Consider the following 23,901-nt stretch of genomic DNA (forward strand, 5'->3'; position numbering starts at 1 on the left):
TGAGCGTGGTCTTTATAGCAATGTCCGCTTGATGAATCAGACATGTCTTATTTGTTGGCTGCGCTGCCAGGGAATTTGCATTGATTATTTTCCCCTCAACAGATACATTTAAATCAATGTGGCAAAGCGCAGCCAGAAAAGTGTGAGAAAATGTGCAAGGCACACCGTGAACCCCGGAGCTGTAACCTTGGTCAGACAGGAGGAGCCACAGCTCCCCCTTCATGCCAAACAGATGAGATCAGGACTAAAAGCAACTCTGAGAGGACAGCACCATCTCTGATCTCCCCGTGAAAAAACAATCCCCTCCCTTCGCCCGTAATAACATTTCTGTGGGTTAATATGTCTTCATTACACTGCAATTTTTCATATGCAGATGTGCCAAGTAGAGTTTTTCCCTTAGTTTTGTAAAAGGCAGTGCATTGCTTTACGTTTCACAGCTGTGTTTTTTGTTTCTCTTTTTAGTTCTTAGAGGTTTTTCTTTTGAAAAAGCTTTCCTCTTTTTTCAGGTATGGATACTGGATATACTGTAGCTCTATGAGATTTATATGTGTTTTCTTTTGGCAGTAATTAGTAGGTCAGTCAAAGTCCCCTTTTAAGTTTTTTGCTGTGGCAGGAGACACTGTTGAAATTTTTGGCTTCATATTTAAATTTTTGTGTAAATTTGAAGGATTCACACTTTTTCTTTAAGCAGCAATTGGCGATAGTTCATATACATGTATTTAATAAGCATAGCTTGATAAAATAAGCTTTACTTCAGGTCCACCTCCCAGCTTGTTCTGGAGGTAGCCTTTTTTGTTTTTCCTATTAAAAAACTTTTCTACTCAACACTATATTTTTGCATGTTACATCACATAGTTTTGTTGTTTATGTAGTTCTAACAAGATGCCATGCACTGTGTGTATATCTCATTCATAAGAGCAGCAGTGTTCAAAAAAATATACTTTGTAGAAATGGGATACTCAAGACAAAAAAAGAAAAAAAGAAAAAAAAAACACTTGCTTGTTTTAATGAATAAATAAACAAGGATTGCATCATCACATCACCATTTTGCGATGGCACACACTAAAAATACGTTGTTGTTGTTGTTCTGTGGAAAGTTTGATCAGCTGACATTTCGCTACTGAAAAATAGGTTAGGCTGTCATTCATTCTGTGACAGAGTCCACTGGCTTTCACGCAGACCCAGTGTGGGGCTGGATCACCGCTAATACTTCATCACAGGGTTTAGCTTGAATGGAGCTTTCATGGACGTTAAGCAGTGAGGGGTTTGTCTCTCCTCTAATGAAGTCCTGCACTGCCCCCTTGCATGCACTGAGCTGGATGTTTGCAGGGTGCAGAGGGACGTGACAGTTTGGAAATAAGTTTGCGACAAAAGCGACTCCTATTGCGTGTTTTATCATTTAAGCCGGCTGAATCGTATATAATAACTGTTTTATAAATGTTGCGACACCATTTTCTTTTCATTTTGCTTACACTCACAGGCCATCTGCGCTAAATAATAAATGCCACTTTCTAATTGGATGGGCCACTTTTAACATCCCCCAACACACACACACACACACATGTATCATACCACACTACTGTGCACAGCTCCCACCTCCTCCTTTTTCCCGTCACTCTCTCTTTCCCCATCTCATTGATAATTTCTCCTGGAGCTTCAGCCTCTCACATTGAGATCAAAGTGGCTGTCACACACACCGCCAGTGGAGGACGGTTCAGGAGCATCTACCTACATTATATTATTCCTCTATGGATGATGAAAGGGTGTATACCCGGGGTTGAGATGACACTGTTACGAGGCAAATGCAGTAGGGGGCGTAACATTAGGACCCCCTCACAGGGGATTGGTTTGTAGGATGGCAAAAGTAACAAATGGTTTAGGTTTGGGCTGTCCTGCAAACCAATCCACTCCAGGGCTGACCATGACAGTAGGACTCGCACAAAAAAAAAAAAAATTAACCTCCTGTCATGGGAGCATTAGCAAGTAAGATGACATTACACAAAAATTTGGATAAGCGGACACACACAAACACACACACGCACTGCTCTGATGAGAAGCCTAATCTCTAAAACTAAAGAAATGCAGTGAGTCCCAATTTGAACTAATTTGGCCTACAAATAGTCCCACTGTTGTAAATAGCACAAAAAACCGAGCAAGGAATTATGCAAAGTTTGCTCACTACCTCTCTTTGTATGCAGTTGTCTTTTCTCTGTAGAGACAAAAAAAAAGTGGGGGTAAGAGAGGGTTTACAATATCTCCTGACTGTCTCTCTTTTCTCTGAAAGGCACATCTTAAGTCTGACTAAAGCGTACACTCGTCCCTCCCCTAGGGTGCAGTGGCAGTGGTGCAGAAAAAGTGAACTGCAGAGGACCCCACTGTTTAGCAAACACTCCTACTGAGGGGAGGAATTAATTATTCAGAGCCAAGGACCAAGGCAGCCCCATTTGATCGCACCACAAAAGAAAGGTCAGAGCTTTTCATATGAGGAACCTCCTGGCTCTGCACCCTGTCAGCTGAGGGGACATGTACAGTATAAAGGGCTGAACGGCAGTCTGGCTAACAGGTCAATTAAAAGTCCTAGGTGAGGATGTGTTCGCGAGACTTGTGATAAACAGCAGCTACGACACCATCTCAGTTTAGAAAAGAAAAAGCGTGGAATGGTCTGGAGGGGCTGAAGATGTCTGTCACGTGGAGCTCCGAGATGTCAAACCTACAAGAGAGGAGTCAGGATGCTGTCGGTGAGGAAACACTTCCACCGCCGCTGAAAGCAGTTTTCTTTTTTTTTTTTTTCTTAAATCTGACCAAACCATTTCATTTCCTCTCCTCACGAGTTGGCAAATGATTTAACACCTTGTTTGAATAGTTAATAGGCAATAATGGAATTTATCAAATTAATAACATATTATTTAATCTTGGGCAAAATGGCCTTTCGAAGGACTAAATTGTTATATTTAAAATTCTGCAAATACTGTACGGACTCTTGTGGCAATTAATAGAGTTGGACAAAGTTTGGTGTCAGGCTCTGTTCCCGCAGTGCGATCATCTGCATAATCCTATCAAATTTCGCTGTGAAAGGCCAAAGCTTTTTTTTTTTTTCTCTCCCTGCCATGGTGCAAATGCCTGATTTTCATCAAGTCCTTTCTCCCGACTCTGCGCTCACAATGCCTACTTCACAGAACAGATCATGAATGTACAGTAGCAATGCAACAAAATCCAACTACAGGATCCTCTGGGTTTATGGAGTAAATCTGCTGTTAAAGTAGAATACTGTTGAGGCCTCGCGGCATTGTGGCCCGATACTGTAGGTTATAATCTCTAACAACTGTGGACTAGCGCACCCCAGCAGGGCTGGAGATGGAGCCAGGAGGGTAAATTCTACAGCGGTGCAACAGGGGGTGCTTATTCGCTTACCACTGGTGCGCGTGCGCTCCACACATAAAGCTTTTTGATCCTATTGGCTCTTTCCCACTCCCTGTCAGCCAATCATCAATCACCCAGCTCTACCATTCCATAGAAACCAGGCCTGCACCAGTAATGACATCAACTACAACTTCATCGAGCTCCAGTCTTCTCCCAGTTACTCACACTGCAGTAAGCAGCATACTTTCAAAAGGTCACAAAGTATTCTAAGAAAAAATTTGAAGAACACAAACAAAATCATCAGGACATCCGTATTTTCAGATCATATATTTCCTAATGTCAGTCAGTAATAACATCCATAAATTACAAGTTAAAAAACATCAACAGCCTGAAAAAAACGAAAAAAATAAACATAACTTCACTTAGCCTGCTAAACTATAATTGCAGGTAATCAATCACAACGTTGTGTTTGCTAACTGTGGTGTCTTCACCCTAACAGTATGAATTAGCTCACTGATTTATGTTTCTGGAGCATTGCGGCTGAATAGAAAGCTACAGATAGGAAAGGGGATAGGTCCTCTCCAGGATGATTTCTTGCAGATGGTTCAGCCATTACATCTTAGTCTCTCAGATCATTAATTTCCCAGGTAATAAAGCCCTGTGTTGTTAGCAGGGCCCCCCTTCTCCCCTTGCACCCCGTGTCGTAGGATGCAGCTGGGTGTAGCTTGTGAGTAGTTGCCAAATGGAGATGACAGTTTGCTCCACTGTTCATCAGTGAAACCACGGAGCCATGCTGAGTCTATAGCACATGGATGAAAAATTAAACTCAACACCAAAAAATTAACGTGTTGTAATACAGCCTGTTATTCGTCCCCACAGAGATTTCTATCACTGCTCCAGGTCTCCTTCAAGTGTATCCATTAAGGCTTGACTGATATGAGTTTTTGCCGACATATTTAAATTGAAGTCAGTGACAGACCATATTTTATGTTAATATTCAATATGTGACAGGGTGGAAACCTGAAAAACCTGAAACAAAAAAAAAGCAATTAGACCATGGGTATCACAACCCTCAGTGGGACCACAATAGTAACTTAAATTACATGATGATGATGAGTTAACTCTGTCTGCTGATTGATACTGTGAGATGTGGTTAAAAGCTCCAGAAAAGACAGTAAATGGACATTGAGGGTTTTTCTTTTTTTTTATGTTTTTTTTTTTTTTTTTCTTACCCTGAGAACGAACATTCACGCTCAACACAATGCAGCGAATTTAATTGTCGGCGAAGAGGGAAATAAAAGGCCTTTAAATTTTAAGACAAATTTCATCTTTAATGCATCTGTGGCTGTGGTCTGAGAGGAATGCCCATTCATTTGCACCAATGACAAAATGAATGCTAGTTTACCCACTCATCACGTCACAAACAAAAATCGCAAACGCAAATATGAGAAGCATCAAGGTGAACATTAAAAGGAGGCGAAATGATCTGATCCAATTAAAAGAGCGCAGTCCGTGCTGTTTAAGGATATCTCGAACAAACACAAAACGAGAGAGAATGATGGCATTTATTTTTTTGTCTTGTATTCATTGCCACGCACATCTGATGTCTTAGTCTGACACAATTTCTCATTCCCCTTTTTTCGTGGCAGAACATTTAGTGGACGTTTGCTTTTCCCTGCCTAAGCCAACCTTTTTTTGTTTGTATGCAATATATAGATGTTTCTTTTTTTTCTTTTTAATTTCCACTGTTCCACTCGGGTTGGCTTGTGCAAAAAATTTAAAATGCCTTACAAATGGGCGGCAACAACTGTTGGAAAATGTTAAACTAGTTTCAGTGTCAGGGCTCACTAACTTCTCTTCGCATTGCCCGTTCTCATGAGAGTTCATAAACAGCACCTAACAGAGTCCAAACATAAGTACCTCCAAATCCAGCTGTATTGAAATGCATTATATTTCTCCAGTGAGGCTGAACTGATACACTCCGTGCTCCTTTCAGACAGATGTAGTGCAGCAAAGGGGCAAAAGTGAGAATTTATTCAAGCTGGTCCAGGTATTATCTGCAATTGTGAGTCAGTGTAGCCCTTATCAACTTTGAAGTCAGGCAAAATGCATGAGGCTGTGGCAATATGAAAGCCTCTCCTCCTGATATAGCGAGCATTTCATCACATTTCTCATCAGAATACACTGTATTGTTGCCTACTCACAGCTCTCTGGCAATCCAAAGGCTATCTGCTGTGAGGGAAGAAAAAAAACAAAACCAAAAAGAAAAAAACAAAAAAAACAAAAACAATCCAACCTTGATTGTCAAACACTTGAGTGCTGTGCCAGCCTCATGAACTTCTATGAGGCAAAACAGCAACACAATCTTCCCACTCATAACACATGCGAGGATCTCTGGAGCAATAAACTGATTCTGAGAGCTCTCATCAATCTTTAATCCTTCCTCAGGCTCCGTGGGGCCGCGGTGAGTAAAAACCTCCCTGCAAAACCAGAACGAGGCCGGAATCCAGCACATTCAAGGTTCAAGCAAAGGCCTAGAAGACTTGTTGACAATTGATGGGGCCAAATCAACTGAGGAGACCTTTTAACAATTTTCACCCGGTGGCTGAGACACGTGCCAATATCCATCTTGTGTCTGGACCAAAAGCTGTTCTGACAAGCCTCTTTCGAGCTTTCAGTGGCAGATGACAGAAATTAAACATAACACTGCTTTCACAAGACACAAACGTATTGACAATATGCTATAAAATTATTTAGTGACTTCATTTTGGGGTTTTTTGGTGAACATTCACAGCAGAACTAGCAGTAAAATGTGATGGAATTCAGTGTTGGCATCAAAGAGTTAAGAATTAGTTGGAAGGGGTTTTAAAAACCAAAGCTGCCTGGTGTTGTGTGGGCTTTGGCACTTTTTCCCAGCATCCAAAAAGTCAAGGACAGACTGAGCTGATACGACAGAGGACAATCTAAATAACTATCTGTATCATCGTACCGAAGCCACAAACATAGCAGCTGGGTGTAGCCTGTGAGTTCTTGCCAAATGGATATGACAGTTCGCTGCACTGTAGATCAGTGAAACCATGGAGCCTCACTGAGTCTGGAGCACAATGATGAAAAATTAATTCAGACACCGAAAAAAATTAAGTGCCTCAGGAAGAGTGTGTAGTCTGTCCCCGGAGGTTGTTCTCCCGGCATTGAGGTCTGCTTTAAATGTCTATTCTGAGTGGGACCCGGCAGCTTGTAATGCGACCTAAGTAACTGTCTGCTGACTGATAGTCTGTGCCTTGGTACCACCATATGTTTTCTCACCGGCATATCACAAGTCGGTAAATTCAAGTAAATGATTACATCGCAGAGGTGGCCGGAGGAGAGGGAGGATGTCTTGGAGGGTCTGGTGAGACACGTTCGTGTGTATCTTGTCTCACAGGAAAGCAGATAAAAAATGTCCTGCTTACTGCGTTTAAAAAAAGAAAATTGCCGGTTGGATGGCATTTTAAAAGTAAGGCCACTCGGTGTGCGGGCTTTGGCACTAACACTCCCGAATTTCCTACGTCAAGGACACAACCTAAAAAGGATGTGGCAGGGGCCAATCTAGCCATCTGCGTCATCACGCTCAAGCCACATACAAACATATCTGTTTACTTTTATTATTAGACAAACCCGCTGGAGGAAGGCCAGCCAACCTCCGCTGGCCTTTCCAGCTAATTGTACCAAAATCTGACTTGCCCCTGAATAGTTTGGTTTCCTGTTCGAGCTTGTTCTATAAAGATATAACAAGTTGGACTGGGGAGGCAGCAGTGGGAGGGAGGGGGGGAGGGAGGGGGTTTACACTAGTTTACCCGCTGCAGAAGCAAAGCAGGTGGCCAGGTTGATGACAATGAACAGACAGCATTGGTGGCCTAATTTCTTCATGTCAGACAACACCATATGGCTCCTCTACCTACTTAGAAACTGCGTCCACATAAGTATGCTAGTATCATAGTCTTCACAGTTAACTAAAGAGAGGACGAAACAGGATGCACTTCATTCTATATACTGTAAAAGATGTACTATTAAGGGAAAAAAACATATCCCCCCAGGTATTTTATGTGTTATGTATGGCATGTCCTTGAAAGCAGCAAGGCTTCAACAGACAGCGCGCTGTTTTTTTCCTCGACACATCCCCAACTTTTGCATAAAATGGAGACAAGGCCTCTCACTGTTGTGGAGCACTCGCATGGAAAAGTGGAATACATTCAATTAATCTTTCTGACCTTTAGTGAACGTTACACAGGATGACAAGAAAGCTTTGCCTACCCGTACACCGCACACCCAACTTGATGCCGGCGTATAAAGAAGGTGTGCAAAACAATTTGAAATCCCTGCGATTGTGAAAACGCATTGCTTTCGACAACGTAATGACAGTTATTAACTTTCAAGGACAAGCCAAGTTCTCGAACTTTGAGTGTTTTTATTGATCACAGTTCACAACACCATGATACCATGGCCATAGCTGTCAACAGCGAGCAAGCTAAATTACAATAATGACGTAAAGAAATGTTTCGAAGCTGGGCTTTAAAACCTCAGCCGGCGATTGTTTCTAAAAATGAAACTCGAAAGAGCTCGTGACAGCTTTGCCAGCGCACCACCAAGAGAAGGGAAGTGCTCAAAGCGTCACCACTAGAATTTATTCATAACCATGTGACTCGTGACAGTGATCGCTGACACAAAGTGTCTCAAAGCTGACACGGTGACAGGTAACAGGGTAAACTTTGTGTGCCATGGAGAGAGGCCAATCCCTTATGTGGCAGCGAAAGGAATATGGCACCATATGGCTCATACGTTGCACGCTGCAATGGAAAGTAGAACGCATGATTTATTACTGTTCATATCAAATGTAAATTGTTTCAGACGCGTTATGACTTTCTGCTGGTGTTTTTTGGGTCATATCATATATAAGTTTGCACATTCTGAATAATTAGGGCTACAAACAAATACTTCAACTTCCATTGAAGGTGTTATTTTTTTTTAATTAGAGTTTTCATTTATTTAATTAATTTTTTTTTTTACTTTGTAGTGCATTTTGGTATATATAATTGAGATCTGATTCAGTTTACAGCTTTAGTCAAAAGCGTGCTCCTGTTTTTAGAGCTGAGTGTAGAACAAAGGGGAAACCGAAATGAAGGACATGATCAAAACATATCCAAAGTTGAAATAGTTATTATGCCTGTTATGATTATAGCATTTAATACAGTTAATTTGAATTCCATTTATGTCAGAAACCCCCGGGATTATTCCCAGGTGTCATCTTAACACAGAAATAAGGCCATACACAAAAGCAGAAAGTTTTCAGTGAGAAAGTGGTGAAGGGCTCTTGTCACCACCACCCCCACCACCCCCACCCCATGGGTTCCTAGCAACATCATGCAGCGGGGGACGAATAAAGCAGAAAATGGGTTTGTGCGGCATACAATGGCACGCAGATAACAAGAAGGACAAGTATTGAAAATGTTCTATTGGGACGAGTTTACAGAAATGCCTTGTTTCTGTGAGACCGTGGAATGCCTGGCTCTTAATGGCACACTAGCGGGGGTCACCATTAAGTGACAAAACAATATCAGTGGGGAAACATTTGCATTGCCTTGTACAAATACGCAAGTTGTCAGGCATAGCGAGCCCGGCCTTTTCAACGTGACAGCAATCCCTTTAGGTGTGAGGCGAGTGCAGCTCAGTGGCGCAGGGGACAGCAAGAGATTTGGTGGTGGGGGGGACCTGGTGGGACTGCGGAAGTTGCATGCAGTGAGGTGTGTGTCAGGGCACCAGAGACAAAGCAATGATTACACACAATGAGGAGAGCAGTGCACACGCTGACACTAATGCAGTCCGAGGGGAGACACGAGACAGAGCACTTGTGACAACTGTGAGAGGGCGTCACTCCTCTGACAGACAGCATTATGGGTACCAAATAGAGCAAATGTTGTTGTGTTCTTGTTTTAAGGCGCCACTGAAATAAAGCAAGTGGTTAATACAATGAAAACATAAGAACGTGTCATATAAATAACTGTTTCTGCTCGACAGTTTAAAAAGTCATTCAAACAATTTCAGTTCACATATTTAGTTTGTGTTCATATATATGTATATATATCCAATGCATGTTAGCTCCCATTAGCAATAATCCAAAACATAATAGCTGGATAGTTAGCATGATGATTGGTTACCATGCCTGTGCCCTTCAAACAAAAAACAATCCTAAACTAACCTAAAATTAAGAATAAAAAAATCATTAAAAGCTTTTTTATCAAACTTGATTAATGTTTGTTTGATGTTTGATTGATTATTATTCTTCATGGCAGCACAGCAGCACAAAGAAAAACATTAAACTAACATTAAAAAACACTAAACTAACATTAAAAAAACATTAAAAAAACACTAAACTAAACATACTGTTTGGATTTGTTTATGCAATACAAAGTTTTGGGGGCAAAGCTACAAGTTCCTAGTTCCAAGAGAGATCCTGCGACACTGCTGTTTAACTTTAGTGGACGTTTAGGCCCGATAAAGACCTCAGGTCCAATAGAGTGTTTTACAAGTAAAATGGCAGTTTTTCAGGGTAGCTCTTGTTCTTGTTTATGGATATTTCCTCCCACGCGTCTGTCTACCAGAAACTGAAGGCGTGATCCTTTATGGTAGATAACAAAACTCTGACTGAATAGTCATTGGTGAGAAAGGAATTCAGATCTTTTACCATACGGCCTCTTACTTTTGTACCCATAAAGCGGCAAGTGGCACCGTGCTTTGTGCTTTCTATCCAAACACAGTACTTCTTTCACCACACAGCTCATGTTAATGGCAGCACGAAGGTCGTTAGTATTCCAGATCTGAAAAATACAGACTGTGTCTGACCATCACTGACAGCAAGATGTAACTTTAATCCACAAGAGATCTGTGTTTTTTGTTTTTTTTTGTTTCATTTAGATAAGGAGAAGAGAGCATGGTAGTTATCTTCACAATATTAATCAGGTTGTTTTTATTTTATTTCTTTATGTACACAGTCTCACATGCATTTGACAATCCAATGAGGATCATTCATTAGTTGTTTAAGAAATGCAATTGTAAAAATGAACTCATAGAGCTTTTATGTGTTGTCTAAGCTTTTAAAAGGCTTTTCCTACTTCACCACAGCTCTTAACAGTTTGACCAAAGTGGGTGTGTCATGAGGCCTTTACAACTTCTAATTCAATTTGACTGGGAACAAATGAGGATGCTGCACCGTCACAAAGTCTGACAGCACATTACACATGCACAGAGAGAGAGCGATTATTGATTTTACTAAGTCTACCTGTGTGGGTTCCTCTGGGCCAGCCTCCATCTCTTTATGACAGATGGGGATCCTGATGTGTACCTCGTATAACACCTGTCTACTGTACGTATCTCAACGTGTGAAATATTTAAATACTTGCATACCAACACCTATCGCACATATGCAGCACCGATGTCGCTGAAATTGCGTCTTTTCGGCTCCAGATAGTCACCTCATTAAGTGTAACATGAGTCAATCCTGAATCAAACGGCAAATCGCTCTCATTTGAATTTAACATATGCAACATACAGCAGCTTGAAGACATACAAGCGCTTGAAGAGGTGAAATTTAAAGGCTAGCAGAGCACAAAATTGCATCTGAGCACAGTATTCAGATTGCAGACACCCTGCAGTGACCTGAATAATTAGCTAACACCTACTTCATCACACTTCCAATAATTATAAAATTGTCATGTGTACATCAGAGCTGCTCTTAAAAAACACGGCCATCTTTCTATCATTACTATCTGACGACAGAATAAAGAACTTGAGACACTGCCGCAACATTGAGAGGCACTCAGCAGCAGCGCTGTAGTCAAGACCACCTCAACCAAAATGACCAAGAAGACCAGTGTATATCAAGACAGTGACAAGGCCAAGGCTTTGAGAGGTTGAGACCAAGCTCAGATTAAGTCCCACACCTTAAAATCCAATGTGGACCATACAAACCATTCACATTGAAATACCCATAGAAGACAAATGAAAATTTCTCTTCAATCATCAATTGTATTGCCAAAATACATGTGTGGAATGAGAAATGTCTTGGTAAGGATCAAAAATCGAGGTGAATTTCCTGTGTGATGATGTACTTTTTGCTACGAGCAAACAAACACAAACAAGATGGAGCTGGAATCAGCTGGCAATGTGACAAGGCCAAGTAAGAAATATGGTCAATTCCAAGAGGAGACCGAGACCTTCGAGAAGTGATACTGAGACCGGTCTTGATTCCAAGGCCAAACTTGAATACTCCAGCATTACTCAGCAGTGAGGTGAATCGTGGCCAAAGAAGAATATATGGGCCTTAACTTCACCAGGCACTTTGGTGAACCTAAACCGATCTGTTTGAAATGTGCTGTAAATCAGCTGTCTTTTTGTCTTTTATGTGTTGAACCTAAAATGGAACAGGCAAAGGCGATGATGTCGAGGCTCGGTAAGCATCTTAATAGATTGAATAAAACAAACACTGATACATTTGGATCTTAATCAGCAACATAAAGAGCCCCAGAAAGAACAGTGGATAGGAGCCGAAAGCTGCTCAAATGGTCAAAAGCAGAATTTAATGTTGCTGAATGAACTCTTGCATGCGTGTTTGTCCATAAAAAATGTAAACGATGCCGTTTAACTTTCAAAAACGACTTCATCCTCCTGACTTTGTGATAATCTGTACTGATGTTTACAATATCCACAACCTGTGGGTTAAAGCTCCGCACTTCAGTCATTCTTCCCGTTTCAGACAACAAGCAGCAGGAACACCTTGCATCCTCGTTTTCCAAATACGGAACTAGGGTTGCTGAATGCCTGCCGGATTCCTTAAGGAAAGTTTAATCTATTTACAAATACTGTCATACAGTAAGCCCAGAGGCAGTGGTGTCACACAGAGAAGAGGAATTACCTCTGCAAATGACAGAGAACTCGTATCAAAACGTAATGATATTCTTTATTTTAAACACACACAGAGCTTCAAGAATGGACGACCTCTCCCTGATTGCCAGTCAAGGTGTCACTGTAAGCTCTGCTCTCTTATGACTCCTGACTGGGAGACACTTCTGGGAGAATCAACAAAGGAGAACTCTTCATCATTTTGGCAGGTAGGTCTCTTCACAAATTACCTTTTCCCCTCCATCCGTCACACAGGGGACTTCACCTGCATCTGTAGCACGATGCTCTGCTGCCTCGCTTCTTTCACATCCCGCTACTCTGCAGCTCGCCTCATAAAATATTGCTTCATTATGTCTTGAAAGAATGTCACAAAACACTGCGAATTTATAAATAATGCGCTAAAATGTTAGCTGACACACACTTAAAACTGCCACTGGGGAGAAAATTAGATTGGCTCGCTCGCATGCTTGCTTGAGGATTCGTATAATGAATGTCAAACAATAACCCTACTGTACTTAATATACTCATAATAAATATATATACTATGCTATGGTTTTGTAAATCTCCTATCCAGTGACCTACTAAATTGCATCAGGACTGGTTTTGATAAGCACCCAAAGCAGCTGTTGAAGTTACCACAGGTTACCATCCTTTGGTTTCATTTGCACATGAAAGGAGGCCTGTATCAGCCCTCTGCCAGGTTGCTCTGCACCTCATTCACGTACTGTATCCAATGATTAAGCCAATGTGAAACACTAATAAGCAGCAAGCATCACCCGGTGGACTCGCCTAATTGGGTCAATCAAAGATGATCTACAGAGAATCGCAGCAGGGAGAGGAGCGAAAAAGGCTTTCAGTACGCCAGCAGTTTTTTCGCAACTCTCTGCACAGACCACTGCAAACACACAGGCAGAGGCTCTTGGACATTACGATCGGGGGCCTTTGATTACAAAGAGAGAGTCTCCTGATGGCCTGGCGGTGACATTGCATATCTCGCTGCCTTTTCTTTTGGATCTGACATCTCTTTACACAATTCTCCCTTTTCTCCACGCTCGGAGAAAAGGAATAGTATGGTTAAATGTGAGAAAGGTACTTGCGTGTCCTCAACCTTTTCTGCGGTGGCGTCCCGCGAGACTTGTGATTCTAGCGCCTCTTGTCCATCGCTTTGCATACTGATCCACCGAGTGTGGAGGCGTGCGGCTGCCATTCGAGGAGCTCAGTATACAGTTATTTTTTTTTCATTAGGCTTTATCGGGCCTCTGCAAGATGAAATATTGCATCAGGATTTCACTGATACTTTTATTTTTAAGGCGCACACCCCCCCCTGCCATTTACAATTGACCTCCATAAAATTCAAACAAAGCACCAGCGGCATGGGTCTGGTGTCAGCGCATGATGAGTATAAGATGACAGAAATAACAATTTGGTGATTTAAATATCGCAGCCTTATCTACACTAAGTCTAATTGGCATCGGTTAATTTGCCCCCTCTACTGCAGAATTACAGATTAAAATTCAGCTATGTTATGTGAAGGGTACATGTACACACGATCACATACAATCAACGAAAGGGGAATGAATCACTGTTAATGTTTCTAATAGCTCGAGTGTATGAAGTGTTCTGTATGAGTTTTGAATATCTGGACCTGTAAGAATATTTGTTTTATTAATCCCTGTCATTGAGGAAATTAACATGTTTTTAAGCTATTTGTCATATTCATTGTTTCAACAAATAAACTGTCTCCCGATTTGCAGGATTTTGGTGCAATCATGTTGCTTCACAAACCTTCCAGGGTCTGCCGCAGCGGCGCATCCACAACAGCATAATAATGCCACCACCATGCAAAATGGTGGCATGCAGTGACACATATTCTGAAAAAAAGTCTAACCCGACGGACATATATTCACTTGGCTGCTCGTCCTGACAGTCTGGAAAATGGACAAAAAAAGATCTGACCCAATGTGAGGTACAAGAAGATCCTGTGAAAAGAAAACAGACAAAATACAAGCTAGGCAACAACATCCAGCCTGGGCCGAGTTTAGAAACACTGTGCAACTGAAGCGCTGGTGTCATCAGTAAAAAAGAAATGACAACACAGATGGTCCTGCTGTCCACAGGGGAAACATCATACAGACTGTACTGGGTTTAAATATAGCATAAGTGATTATATTGGAAAAGTAGGAAGCGATTAATTACGCCAGCACCGTATCAGGGCTATACTTTCCACTTTGTGCAATGCAGCAGATTAAACAGCATTTACGGAACATTTTGAGCAACGTGAACCTCATAATGATTCTGTTCTCTACCATCCAAATTAATCAGTGAACTTCAATATCAGGCGGAACAGTAAAATCCTTACTTTTGTGACAAATACGCTGTGAAATGATAGTTCTCAAGACTCATACAGACTCATACTGGTCACACCTGACATTACTACTGTAATGTCACTGACCTGATTCCTGTGTATTGACCAGATGTTTTCGTTGTACTTTGAAGGTGAAATCTGCTGGCAGTACATCATTATATCTTACCTCAATTTGCAATGGATGAACAGAAGAGAGAGCATTCACAAAGCACTTGCCCTTTACATTGATTAAGTTTAATATACACCCTGTGCACTCGGTATGGAAATCAATAGTTCTTTAACGTTAGAGTTGTGGCTTTGTAACTCTTCAGCTCATAACTCTTAAACCTCAGCCGTTGAAGTGGTCTGATACGCAACAGCAAAAAGGTCGTTTTCAAGACTGCTAGAAGATCTATCGTGCAACTATGCAACAATAACATAACACGAAGGAATGAAGGGAATTTAAAGCCTGACAGTGTGTAATAAGTTGCAAGCAGTCATGAAAAAAAAACATACAATTTGCTTCCTTGACACCTTGAAGTGTTAGGAAAGATATAACAGGAACACAGAGAGGTCAATTTATAAAGTAAAGCAGTTTTGATAGGCTACGTTTAAAGCCTTTATTTACCACGCGCGCAGTGATATTCGAAGATGTGCAGAGTGAAATGTGTTTGCATAGACTTCCAATGCAGATAATTTACCAGCGAGTTATTTACAAAAAATAGTTTTTTGTACGAAGTGTAGAAATATTTGACAGCACAGTCTTTATTTTGTTAGTGATTCTGTTCATGCAGAAGAGCATGCCGCAGTCTGTGAAATAAAGGCCTCCATGACCCACTTTTCAGCCATACAAGTGGATAAAATAAATAATGCTTAAAATCTTAAGTATGGATACTAAAAATTGGATGTGTGTGATCGGGAATTTGTTCAAACATCAAAAGTGACACAATGTCTGAGAGGCTTTAATCTCTCTGTACAACTGTTTACTGTTAAGTTTCAGTTATCCCAGAAAGTTGACAGCCGGGGGTACTGTTGTAACTTTATACACAATTTTACAGTCCGATAAGTATTTGTTGTTGTTGTTAGTGTTGTATTACATTGTTAGCTACAGTTCTGTATGTAAATACAACACTTTTTGTGTACCGTGCGTGGAGCTACAGCACACAAACAGAAGTGATTGAACAGTCTTGACATCTGACTGCCACTGTCAGCCAAAAGGCCTTTAAATTTTTAACCAAGCCTTTTGTACTCCAAAGCAGTAAAAAATTAATCACAAGTCGACATGAGAATGTTACTCTGCCTTTTTTCTTTTTTTTTTTTTTGCTTTGCTGTGGCCATTAATAGGGCATTCAGTGTTGCCCAGAGAGCGTGTAATTCTTTTTGACTTTCCTTTCCATTTGCCTGGAGCTTAGAGCCGTTTAAAAACATTTCTGCACACAGGAGCATGGATAACAGGTAATCTGTCTAATTATGGAACGGGAGGGGTTCCCCTGTAAAATATTAAAAGGAGCCACCATAACCTTTGTTTCACCCTCCCTGTACACAAGCCTCTGTAACAGACACACTCCTTTGCCTGGTAGCTCTAGGTGCTAAAGCTTGGAGGCGCAATTGATTCAAGTCATCGGGCTGGAAGAGTGACAGGGATCTCCAGCAGTGTCTGTCACTTTTAAAGGCCATAACTAAGCAACCCAAGAACTTTTAATATAGCATTAATCACAAAAGATAATACTATCATAGAGGTGAGATACAGGACCATTGTGTGAAATAATGCAATCAAGTAAGAGAACATTAACAGGACAGTTTGTTGTGTCAGAGAGATGTTGATTTAACCTCTGTGGCAGCCATTAGATTGCATTAAACTGCGATGAGTTTCTGTCATTACGTTCAGCTTCAGTAGGTACAAAGGTTGGGAAAAAAATATCTTACACTTCTCTGTGTAGGTAAGAAAAAATGAAATATTAAAAGCCTCACGATGGTAGTATCTGTGTCAGGGTTGGGTTGTGTGTCTGCCCTATACTTACTTGGTGCCACAAAATATATTTAAACGTCTAAGAATGAATGTTTATCAGAAATGGCTAATTTCCCTCCAAATCATGAGGTAATTCTTCATGGCATGTTTTTTTTTGGAAAAGGATACTTTTGCTTTAGGAAATGACTTTATTTTCCTTTCTATTTCAGATTAAAACAAAGGTTTCTGCATGAAGTTTTGAAGTAATGTTAAATAGCGTAGCTCATATTCGAGGTGTTTGACAGATAAAAACCGGAGGTCAAACCAAACCACATGACGTCCTTTATTTAAATTCTCTAAAGCTAATAAAGCAATGAGATCTTACACTTTATTAATGTATATGATCAACCTCTGGCTCCATTTTGAGGCGTTTTTTATTACATATGTAAGTACATGATAGATGTTTTAACGTTAGCCTGAACAAACGGTTCAATCTCTCATGATTGGACTAACTTGACACCAAGAAATGTTTACCATTGTAAACGCTCATAGTCAGGTGTTGATATTTCCTGGAAAAACCAGCAGGGTAATGATGTAAGGGTTTTTTCATCTCAGGCAGTTGCAGCAGCCATTTGCTTGCAATAAAAAAAGGTAGGTGGTTGTTACACATACAGCAATCGAGAAGTTGCCATAAAATGTTGATGCACTTGCCTCTGCTGTGATCATGTGTAATCACTGTCAAGAGAAAATGTTCACTTTCAGCGCAGTGGTAGCAGGTGAAACATTGGAAAACATGATGTCAGGGTTCTACAATGACTTGCTAACGATATCCAATAATAATAAAATACCAACTATTATATATAACGACATTGCAGTTGTCGGTGCGCACAAAGTTAATGTAAAAAATCATTCAAAATAAAAGTGTGACATGTGTTTCTTTCATGTTTCGTTCTCAGTGTTATTTGCTAAATCTTATATTTTCAGTTTTGCTAACACATTGCACAATATATCGTGCTTCCAGTTTTACCACAGAGATGAGACAAGGTTTTTGTTTTTTTGTTTTTTTTTTCCCACCAGGAGTTATTTCTCCACATGTGGGGGATGAGGAGCGGGATGGGGGCTGTTTCTGGAGTTCAGAGGGATCAGGTGTAAGTATTTGACCGCGCACAAGGGGAGTCTTCCATCCTGAGATAAATGGAGAAACCCGGTATCAGCAGGTCATGTGTAATAAGCATTCATGATTAATGTCTTTAAAGAAGAATCACCTAAGGGACACTTTAAGCTGATCAGGAAACCAAGCTGCGATATGATGAATGCTCACTTTTGAGTAAAAATACACACCCTAAATCCTCTGGCACACTGGAGACCTCCTTACTTTCCTAATTGCTTTCGGCATATAAAGATGATTCATTTGATCTTTCTGATTCTTTTTTTTTTTTTTTTTACACTGGAACACATTTGCAACTACACATTTTTAAGTAAACTTTGAGCTTTAGTTTTAATGATGTTTGACCAATACGAATCACTCACGCTGATGAAAAGAAAGACTGCATGTGTGTATTGCGTTGTGCCATTCTAAGTGTCACAACACGTCGATTTTCTGTGCTTGAAAATTATGAAGCAGTCAAAAAGCTGCAATTACCTCCGGCAATCTGTTTTCTTTTTTTCTTTTTCTTTATATACGCCACAACGGCTCATTCACTCCGGTTCCAAGTCATTCCTCAGGCTCAGTGTGGCATGACATAAACACATACATCATCCACAGAGCTGAGCCTACTCTAAATATCTCTTTGGAAGTGCACCTTTGATAATGAGCAAAACTCTGGATGCCAACTCAACGTTCGATGACAGTAAATGAGATGAGATGGAGAGATTCTAGCTGAACGGCAACATCCACTCATTAGCTATCTGTTAATATGCAACAAGACACAGGAGGAGTCGCAGTGAAGCCATAATGTTGGGAACGGATAGTTGACTGGTATAATGTGCCAACCCTTTCTTCTGAAAGCTATGTTTAAATACCCATCAGCAACATCAAATACCGGGTTGTATAATGTTCCAACATCAACTCTAGATCAGTGTTGCATTATGGGTTGTTTGAAGCCTTAACATTGCTAGTCTAGTGAGTTGTTAAAGTTTATATTGTCTATTATCTGTGAGTTAGTCGGTCCTAAGAGTGTTTAGTTGTGGTTCTGAAAGGTCATACAAAGTGTTTTGGAGGAGCTAAATTCCTGTCAAGAGAAGATAATCTCATTCCAAACTTCTTTTTGACGAGGGACAAGGGACGGAATCATCTGTAAAACTGCCATGAATTGTGGGCATTCGAGGTGACCTCAAAAAAGATGTCAAAGAGAGAAATTTCTTCTGACCGGAGTCTGAGAGGAGAGTCTGAGCATGTAACTGACATACATATGAGCTACACAAACAAATGTTGGGTTTATCCTTCAGTAAGCGTTTCATAATTTCACTTTTACGAGAGGAAAGGCATCAGGGATGCACAATCATCCACCCGCCACCCACCCAGACAAATTCTTTATTCCAATTTAGAGATTGCCCCCCCATGGACATTTCACTGCACCTTTACCGGTTCCTGTCAGCTATATCGCCCATTAAATTATATCAAGCAGCGAAGGCTTTCTAGGTGATTTATTTTACATGTGTGACATTGCATTGATGCAGGATTGTTTTCTTTTAACAATTAACATGAATGATTAGAGAGGCTGCCTTCAGCCATTTTAAATGTTTCTGTGCATGTCACCACGGCAAATATTGTGGAACAGTTAAGCAGCAAGACTAAAAGCTGTAGTTATAAACTTGACAGGACAGGGGAAACTCTCGAGGGGACACAGAATCAAAGTTTTAGCTTCCGAAATTATTCTCCAGACAGCTGTTGGACCTCGGGATGTATCAGGAGGACAGCTGCTTCACAGTTTCTCTGTATGAACCTGGACTGTGTGTGACCCTTTGGATGTGCAGAAGAAAACAAAACATTAACCAACATGAGATCCTTATCAGTACTGTCGGCATGTTGGAAGATTTGAATAATTAATGAAGGTGCGCTATTTTGCCTTAACGCCGAAAGCACTTGGCCAAGTGCAAGTAAAAATTGTGAAACACAAGACAGGGTGTGTTTTGTAACCAAAACCAAAATCTGTCCTTGCTCTAATTTAATTAACTGAGTCATTAACAACCTCAACCTAAGGCAGGACTCTGAATCTGGTGTCCGCCCTGCACTTTATATCCTAACCATCTCCGTACAACTTCACAGCATTACAATAACAAAAGACTTATAAAAGAAAACATTGGCAGAAAACAGGCAGAAATTGCATTTCTTTTCTAATTTACTAGGTAAAAAAAAAAAAAGTTATATATAAATGTAATTTCTAGGAGATTGAACTGAACTACAGAACAATAAATTAGATTCACAGACTTCAGACAAGTTTCACATTCTATGGCAATGCAGAACTACAGATAGGCTACTTAAGGATGGGAATCTGTAGGCACTTTACAATTCGATTAGACTCAAACAGATGAATTTACTTCAGTTGTTTCACCGTCCAACGTGTAGCCTGGTCTGACAGAATTGTTACAAGCGAGCATAATATAGAGAACTGGGTATTAAATGTCCTATTAATTGTCTTCACTGCATTGAGACATAATGTTGGAGGGAATTGTGATGCATCTAGAAATCGATATTATTCTTCTCTTCTGTGAACACACAGAGAAAGTTATGTTACGTCTATTTAACTGTATTGTAATCCCTCTCTCTCTCTCTCTCTCTCTCTCTCTCTCTCACTATTTCGTTTTTTTTTAAAGTTAGGAAGAAACAAATGAACAAGACATATTGTTTACTGATCTATTCTCATTTCTCAAAATGCCTGGGCCTCCTGTCGGTTTTAGGGCTGGGGTTCTTTGACCACCGCCGTGGCTGCAATTCCTCCCACACAGGAGAGAATGGCATGACATTTACCAGAGCTGCAAGGCGGTAATACATTTTTTTTGAAATGGCACGGCTGGAATATACAAGGCTGAAAGGACCCACGCTGGGCCCCACTGGGACTCCTTCACACTCGCCTGCTAAGCCCATTCAGATGGGGGCAGTAATTACAGGCATAGAGGCAAAGCTGAACTAATTCATACAAGGTGTAAGGCATTCGCAGACCAAATGTCGGCCAGTTTACTGCTTGAACACACGTTATATTTAACCATAACCATTATGACCAAGATGTTTATGACAGCTCTACTGATTTACAGTGACCACGCTCTCTAAAATGATCAATCTTATAATGACTTAATTACCATGAATTAAATTTGAGGTGATTTATTATACACACTTCCCCAAATATATCACTGTGGATCTTGAAAAGGAACTTAATCACAGGAAGCACTGTAATACACTTGTGTACTTGTGGATTTTTTGCATTTATCCTCCCTGGCCATTCTACCATTATACAGTATACACACGTTTTACCAACTCATCTTTATTGCACCACGACGCTGACAGATTCCCACCTGTAATTGTGAGCCTGCTCTGCATCAAAGGATTGTGCTGCTACAAACTACAGAGGGAAATACTGAGTTATTATCAGGCCTGCCATTACTAACAGTATCACACACACAAAGCCAACGAATTTGCCTAACGCTGTGAGGTATATTTATTTCCATCGACAGACATTTGTCCATGAAAATATTGTTTGGAGAACGCCACTGGGAGCAGTAACCTCCAGCTTAAAGGCCATATTTTCTGATTTTAATTGGATGTCTTGAGAGAGAGTCTCTGTTACAATACAAAGGAGGAAACGAAGAATATCACTGCCCTTTCATTATTCCCATAAACACTACAATTGCTCTACAATGACACGAGAACTTTCGCAAACTCTGAATGCCGTACAAAGCACTCACTAGCTGAAGTTACATTCGAAAGGTTACTGTTTAAGAAATGTCTTTCACTCCTTCATGAGTGAGTGAGTCATGCTCTCTTGAATGTCTGCCTGTCTGTCTGTTTGTCAAGTTCATTTTGTTGTTTAAGCAATTTCAAATGTCTGAGACAGCAACCAAAAACATCATCTCAGTAGGGTGGCACTGAGGCAGTCATAATCAAAATCACATCTCAGCGTCTTTGATATGAAAGCTGACCCCCCTGTGAACATGGTAATCAATCTCTTTGACTGGCACTGAGCTGTTTCTCTTTTTTCTTTCCTTTACATCAGTATAGGAAAAACAGTGTATCATTTTCCCAAGGACCTCCTTTTTCATTCTCAATCATTTTTGCCTTTTGCTTTTAATTCCATATCAGAACTGTTTAAATGTATTCGTATGTGTGAAAAGCGACAGATCCTAATCTGTTCTTTTTCAAGATACAGGCCTCTGTGGTCTTGCTTTGATACATCATGTTGGCTGAAGAGGCCGGTGAGGAGGAGTGTAGGTTATGCGTGTGAAAGTATGTAAGGGAGGAAATGAGAAGTGGCAAGTGCTCAGACTGAAAAACTAATAATACGAGTGGGCAAGAGAGAAAAGAGAAAGACTTACTGTGGCCCGCCAGAATCTTGAAGAAAAATAAAATCATGCTAGCCATAATCATATCATGTACATGTTTAATCTCCTCTGACAGTGATGGAAGACCTTGTATGATACCTACGTTAAGCAAGCTACTGCTTTACTACAAGTAAACATCCTGCATTTAAATATTAGCTAAAAAAAAATAAGCATTTTATCCAAAATTTGCAGTGTTTCCCACACGTAGACTTTACCTGGGTGGGCCGCCCAGGTATATTAACGGCTGCCCATGTATATATAGTAAATCATTTTGGAATTACTGTAATGTTTTTATCCGTCACAGAGAACGACAGCGTCCGGGATCCATTAACTACTGGACAATCCGCCCTTGCTCTACCCCTCTCTATCATCTTTCGCACATGCTCTGCAGAAAAACAGCAAGAGTGACAAACAGATATGTTCTCTGGTCGAACATCCCTCCTGTAAACACACTGATTGGAATGTGCCAATGGTTCGTACAAGCTCGTCAGTGCACCAGGTTTATGCAGCGAGTTTCAATAGGAAACATAACCGACGACAAGCTTCCTCCACACGTGGCTCATCCGCTTTTGTGAAAATGGAATCAGCACTTAAACATTCCTAAACGCGAGGTGTGTTTCTTTGAGCGACTTCATAAAACATACTGCTGACCAAGAACGTCAACGGACGCAGGCTCATACTGGCAGAGAGAAACAGAAAGGCGAGGCAATGTGTGTGCATTAAGGAGGACAATTTACACCACACTAACACTGTGAAGGCAAACTTTTAAAACTACTCAGAACAAGATTATCTGAGTCTCCTTCTCATATCAGCAAATATGCCACACACACACACACACACACACACACACACACATTGCCATTCTGTGGGAAACTGAAGTATAAAGATCTGCCCCCGCCAGATTTACAATTTTTATGTTTTATTGATTTGATGAAAGCAGCATTTTAATCCTGTGCAGCTGTCAGGTACTTGACCACTGACTTATCTTCACAGTACTTTGGTCATCACATGTTATGTGTGTGCTTTCTTAATGCATGCTACATAACTAGTAATAATAGCGCTCGTGTTAGTAAGGACAAAAAACAAGCATAGAATTAACATAGGTAAAGAACTGGAGTTCATTTACTTTGCTTATATTCCATCAAAGCAGCAGGTGAGCTCCATACAAACTATAGAGGACTCACAAACAACAGATTTTCTTGTTCTTTCACTGTTTTGATATCTTGTGGCATAAAGTTACATTTTCTTTTTTCAAATTGTGACCTCTCCAGTGTCAGATTGAGCCACTGCGCAGCACAGCTGACTAATTTACCTTTAGTCTCTGACTTTGTGCAAGTTCTTCAGGAAAAATCTTATACAACACTGGAAATTAGAGCTAAGTCCGGCCCTGACAATGATCCTCTGCTGACAAATACAGTCCTATCAAGTTCATTTAGTGGAGATGTCGTCCATCCTAAGTTATGCACTTAATGGATAGGGTATTGAGTTTCAGGTTCCTGTTGTTGCGGAGGTTGGAGGCCTTTAAAAGCCACCGTGAGCTAGTTATTCAGCACTGATCCGCTTCCTGGCTGTAATGAATCTTACCATGGGGTTTCACTAGAGAGTAAGCCAAAGAGTGACAGCTTGAGGAGGAATAAGGAAAAAAAATCCTCTGCCATATCAATAACATCGATGTGTCTGGTAGACCCGGAGTCCATGGAGGTGAAATAATTCTAGTCAATTGTAAAAATGTAATTATGAAATGGTGAGGGATATTTGGCATATAAGGTATACACTTCAT

The 23,901-nt window shown here is 40.6% G+C and overlaps 1 protein-coding gene across 2 annotated transcripts in view; it reads right to left on the minus strand.

Annotated features, from left to right (window-relative positions):
* adgrl2a (adhesion G protein-coupled receptor L2a) overlaps nucleotides 1-23,901 on the minus strand; it is a 207,298-nt gene that overhangs the window by 168,499 nt on the left and 14,898 nt on the right. The gene's annotated exons all lie outside the window — the stretch shown is intronic.

This window comes from Sparus aurata, chromosome 11 (assembly GCF_900880675.1).
Source record: "Sparus aurata chromosome 11, fSpaAur1.1, whole genome shotgun sequence".
Lineage (NCBI taxonomy): Eukaryota > Metazoa > Chordata > Actinopteri > Spariformes > Sparidae > Sparus > Sparus aurata.